Source organism: Amphimedon queenslandica, unplaced genomic scaffold, assembly GCF_000090795.2.
Source record: "Amphimedon queenslandica unplaced genomic scaffold, v1.1 AMPQUscaffold_13487, whole genome shotgun sequence".
Lineage (NCBI taxonomy): Eukaryota > Metazoa > Porifera > Demospongiae > Haplosclerida > Niphatidae > Amphimedon > Amphimedon queenslandica.
This window is the reverse complement of record NW_003546277.1, coordinates 4,340-10,052: the sequence shown is the minus strand read 5'-3', so window position 1 is coordinate 10,052 and position 5,713 is coordinate 4,340. Positions and strand designations below refer to the sequence as shown.

Below are 5,713 nucleotides of genomic sequence, written 5' to 3'. Positions count from 1 at the left end.
TCGGGCAACAGCTGATGTGAGTGGAGGGTATACTATATGTACATGTATATGGGGCATCCTATGTATATGAGGGTTGTAATGTGTATGTAGTATGTACATGTATTATTATTGTGAGTGAGGGAGTGCTACCGTACAAGATGATTTATTGGTGAGGAATAAATATTGGCGATTGGTGGTTCTATGAAGAAATCACCAATATAAAACCCACCAATTTCTTTCCATAGGAAAATTTGCTAAATATTACTCTCACCAATAAATCATCTTGTACAGTATAACTTATTTAAAGGTTGTACATGTACATGTACATATATATGTAGCATGTATTGTATTGTACAGGCAATGGTTAAAGTCACTGAACTGTCAAGTCAGGTACGATCCAAAGATGATGAAATATCAAAGAAAGAGACACAGTGAGTTAAAGAAAATTCAGTGAAAGTTATTATTAATTATTGTTAATGGCATACATTTACTTTTAAAATACTTATTATTACTGCTACTTTAGGCAGGAACATTATTTTCTAAGCCTTTAATTACATTACTATTCATTGACCTCTGTTGTTAGGGAATTCCCCTGATTACCCTGTATAAACACAACACATGCTGCCTATTGTTTGTAATTAGCCTGCATAATATCATTAGCTAATGCTTGTTGCTTAAATATAAATGTTAATGTTCTTGTCATTTACTTTAGGATCCTTTCCCATTGTTTCCTGGAGAGAGATTACCTGAGAGTGGCAGTGCAACTGGTAGGTTGCTATTATGATTCTCCTTCTCTCTTCCTTTCTCTCTACTTTATCTCTCATTGATCATTTCCTAATTCATTTATTCCATTGCAATGTATCATTCATTATTAATGTGATTATTAACTGCATGGAGACTAATGCCTATAGTCTACACCAGGTCCATAGTTCACACTACATGTATGTTTATCAACACTGTTTGTTTGGGTTTAGTTTGTAAGCAATCTACTTGATATCATGAATTATACCAATTATACCAACATTCTATTATAGCATGGAACACAAAAGAGTATTTCACTCTGTTCTCTCCTCTCCCGTTTCTCTCTCTCTCCATTAGATTACTCTCGTGCTATTAAGCATCTTCCAACCATAAAAGCAGATCATGGCATACACTTGAGTGCTCTGGTTGATATGGAGGAGACTGATACTGCTCCAGCTCGTAAGGCAGGGGATGAGTGGCAGCTGAGAGGACCACTGACCTATTTACCCAAACCAGAAGAGGTCAACAGCAACTATTATTGCACATGCACAAGCCTGCAGCATGTTGGGATTTGTGGCAGAGAGAGAGAGAGAGAGGCGGTGCTCATGAGTGCAATCCAGGATTGAAGTTTGTGTAAGGGTGGGCCTGGGCTGAATATCTAGCCACAAATGGGTGTCTGTCTCCCAAGAGCTCTCTCTGGCAGCAACAGTAAATATGTGAATATAACATGAATAATGCTTCATACCTTGTCTTTGTTTAGCTGTCTAGATCTAGACGGACGCTATTACGTAAACGCACATCATGCAATACATGTATGCATGCCATTGTGATCCACAAACTATATTTGATCATCAGAAACTTTAAACAGTAGCTGTTACGGGATTATTGGTTTAATGGTGATTGTTTTTATCTCAATCTGACTCTACTTTCAGTACAATTATATTATATAGGTGAGAAGTTTGAGAGAGGGATACAAGATGCTATTATATTAGAATCTGATGAAGCTCTTCTTGTCACTGCTCAAGAGGAATTTGACGATGTTACTGAAGATGGTAAGTAATGACCTATTTACTATACTGTGTTTGGTCTGGTCTGGTCTGGTACACCACATGCAGCATTCTTAGGGATCAAGGGATTAGGATAAGTGGATAACAATGCATATATGTACATTGTAACAATTCATTTTGTAATCTTTTATCAAAACATACTGTCATCCCATGCTACAAGCAACACATCCTTAACAGTTATTGGAATATTAGAATGAAATGAAATGAAATGAAATTTACAGAAATCCAATGAATTTCTTGCATGCCATCATTGAATTTCCATTGTATGGGAGAAAATAGAAGTAATGTTGAGTACTATTATTAGGTAGTAAAGTCCATCGTACCCCTGGTGATAGGTGGATGATTCATGGACCAACTGACCATAGGGGTAGGAACAGGGGGGGCAGGAGGGGCTTAAGCCCCCCAACTTTCATTGAAGGGGGGCTTAGCCCCTCCAACTTTAAGTGATATACATGTATTACTATTATCAACACTATAGACTTTAGTTTAGGTAATCCTTATATGTGTGCATATTGTGTGATGATTCATTTCATAAAACAATTAATACACTAGCTTAACTTCTAAGAACACACTTTTATTAGTTTTTTCAGAAATACACAAGCTTCTACTTCTTTATTTAACAACTCTGTTAACATCAGTTTCAGCTGAGCATAGACTTTTGACGTTAAGGAGATTAAAAACTACTTGCGCTCCACAATGTCACAAGAGCGTCTTAATCATGTAGTTATTTGGCATACACACAAAGAATTTACAGATGATTTACACATCGAGGACATTGCAAAGGAATTTGTTACATTAAATGAGCATAGACGCCAATATTTTGGACAGTATTAATTTCAGTACATGCTATGTATTAATGATCATTTGTAAAAATAATACCTTAGCCCCCCCAACTTTTAGTTTGTTCCTACCCCTATGCAACTGACTATATACTTAGAACTGAGATTGGAAACATACAGAGGAGGTTAGTGTTCATGTACAGTTCATAAAATCAATTTAATGTCAATTAACATACTGTTCATTATCTGTTGTGTCAATGGTTGTGTGCAGCTAAAATATGTTATTACAGTAGTGTTGGCTGGCATCCAGTTACCAGTGAGCATTAGAGGCATGGTTGTAAGAGTCTGCCTCCTAATTATTATAGATAGATAAAATTAGATTATTATTGTAGATAGATAGAATTGTCTCAGAAACAACCATTGCAGCTCACCAGTTAGCATAGAGGCTTGTGAGGGTCAGCCTTTAAGTGGATAGCTACTGTTGAATTGTCTCCCCAGGCCAGTCCTACTAACCATGAATTCCTTATAGACTAAGACTAAGATTATTAATAGACTTGTGCTAGCCTGGGGGTCCAAGCCTGAAGTCCACTGTGACAGGCTGATAGCATGATGAGGGATACTTTAATTTATAGTTCCTATCTCTCTACTGTAGGAAGGCTACTCCATTGAATGAGAATGAAGGGATTTATGTTAGAAATGTTCAGTCAGGACAGGTAAACCAATACAGTACAGTACAGTACTATATTAATACTAACACTGGTGGTGTATCCAATACAGTACAGTACAGTACAGTACAGTACAGTGCTATATTAATACTAACACTGGTGGTGTGTCCAATACAGTACAGTACAGTACAGTACTATATTAATACTAACACTGGTGGTGTGTCCAATAGGTTCATGCTATATTGGGTCCTCAGTCTTATTTACTGCAAGCTGCTGAGGAACTGTATGAGAAAGAACTGACTCCATTAGCAGAAGAAATATTAAAGTAATGAACATATTGACTTGTACTTAAGATACAAACAGTAGTATCGATAGTATTGTTTATACAATGGCCAACCATAACATATCACACTTATACATGTGTGTATTGTATAGTACCCCCAACCCAACTCACATATTCTGATTTTTTGTAGGGAGGGTGGTGGTGTTGGTGATGCCAGTATTAGGAAGATAGCATATTTTGATGGAGCTAAAGATCTTTCACTCTTTATGTAATGATAAAGTAGAGACTACACTATACAAGCACCTACACAGACAACACACACACACACTCACACACCAAACATACAACAGATATAATAACAGAATCTACAGTCTATGTCCTCTTTTCCCTCTCCCTTCTTGCTTTCTTTCTTTATAGAAGCGTGACAAGACTCGTGTAGTTACTTACAGGTAACTACACACTTGTACTCTTAATCGGATTGGTGAAGGAGAGAGGAAACAGCTGGGGAGGAGAGGACTAAAGGAGGGTGTCAATTTGTTGTTATTTTCAGCTGGTAAACCAAAGAAGGAGAATGCCCTGAAGACTATTTGCCTCATGCTAGGTCCTGACTTTATATCTGACCATATTACAGTAAGTGCTCCCTTACAGCATTTACTCATTGCTACACTGATGTCCTCTTGTTGGTTTTGCAAATGATTAGCCTTTTCAGTCGTGTTGTATTTTTCATCAATCCTAAGCTAGTGATATCATATGCCTGCACTTCTCAAATGTAAATTTACTGATTATTATTATTTTTAAGTAATACAATCAATTATTTATAATATAAGAATTGCATTGAAAATAATTATCACATTGTCATGGATCTGGAGCTGCAGTCTGAGCGGTGGTTTTCTGAGCACTGTGAGTAGCTGATGTAGGTCCTTGTTGCAGAGTCCTGTGTTCAACGCAAGGTTCAACGATTACTCCAGTCACTTGGCTACTTTTCTTTACTTGATCCTTTGCTCTAGCAGTTACTCCAGTTACTAAAGAGCTATGCTCTGGGTCTCCCTGCCCTGTCTCAGTGATGGGTTCGCTTGAGTATAAAGACGAACAGTCTTCATTATCAATCTCTTCAGATTGGTGAGAGAGGGAGCAGGTATCGCAATAAGAGCTGAAGCAAGGTAGCGGCCTTGCCATTTCTCACTTGACCTAAATCTGGGCTAAAGAAAGTCAGATTAGTACCTCGAACACCTGTTGAGCTTACAGACAAGTAAGTCTTCTCCGGCGCTTTACTAATCTACCTGCAGTTAAATTCTTGGATACAAAGACACCACCATCACTCAACGTGCAACTTCAATGGATTGGCGACTGGCATGCCTATTTATAATGTGTACCGTAATTGTACGCCCACTCATCTTGCTAAATACCTGCCCAGTAAAACAACAGAAAACCACCAGCCTACTAGCTACAACTGTAGCTGCATCTAGAGTAAATAATAGTCAGGTGGGTCTGACCCTACGCCTGACTAAGTAAATAATGGTTGAATGTGTTGTTCCTTAGTTGTTCTTTTCATTACCTGTAGGTAGAGACATCAGATCATGCTCATCTTATAGTGTGTTCACACTACCTCCCCAGCTGTACAGAACTGTATCTAATTAGATTAGTTTGGTTATAAAAGAACCATGCTGGTAGCAGTTCACACTGCACAACTTAACTACACCAACTTAACTTTAAAACTTAACTACACCATTCAGAGCACCTATTTTGGTGCACCACTTTAGCCTGGTTTGGTTTGGTTACAGTGCAGTTCAGTTATGTTCACACTTGTTATAAAACTAGGCTATACTCCCCCAAAACCCAGTTCCAGTACAGTTCTGAAGGGTAGTGTGAACAGGGTATTAAGATTGCTGTATCAATGAACAATGAATTCAGAGTAAGGACACACATGGACTATAATATCATTCCTCATTCTCTCCTTCTCTTAGTTAATAAAGAAGTGATATTTACTGCCAATAACCTGGTGAGAGTTGGTGTAAATATTTTGAACTTAGTCATTCACATCCATAAGTTTGCTCTAACTGATGATACATAATTATACCTATCAATAATTGTATTAATTAATGCAAGTACAGTATGCCAATTGGGAAAGTTATGTCTTGTGCAAAACAAGGCAAAACAATGCTAAATAGCATAATGATATTCATTTGTCACATCTGTCCT

The 5,713-nt window shown here is 37.5% G+C and overlaps 1 protein-coding gene and 2 long non-coding RNA genes across 5 annotated transcripts in view; all 3 read left to right on the top strand.

The window, feature by feature from the left end:
• LOC109580544 (uncharacterized) lies at window positions 1-2,173 on the top strand. Of its 2 annotated transcripts, none has more exons than XR_002184272.1 (6): window positions 1-16; window positions 337-410; window positions 692-746; window positions 1,078-1,241; window positions 1,671-1,772; window positions 2,092-2,173. It is a non-coding gene; the product is annotated as an uncharacterized LOC109580544 (long non-coding RNA). The 2 variants fall into 2 exon arrangements; XR_002184273.1 differs by having other exon boundaries at window positions 2-16; window positions 318-410.
• Window positions 1-5,713, top strand: part of LOC100637200 (major vault protein-like) — a 21,778-nt gene that overhangs the window by 11,844 nt on the left and 4,221 nt on the right. The window lies entirely within an intron of this gene.
• LOC109580545 (uncharacterized) lies at window positions 2,727-3,759 on the top strand. Its single transcript, XR_002184274.1, has 3 exons — window positions 2,727-2,751; window positions 3,219-3,279; window positions 3,705-3,759. It is a non-coding gene; the product is annotated as an uncharacterized LOC109580545 (long non-coding RNA).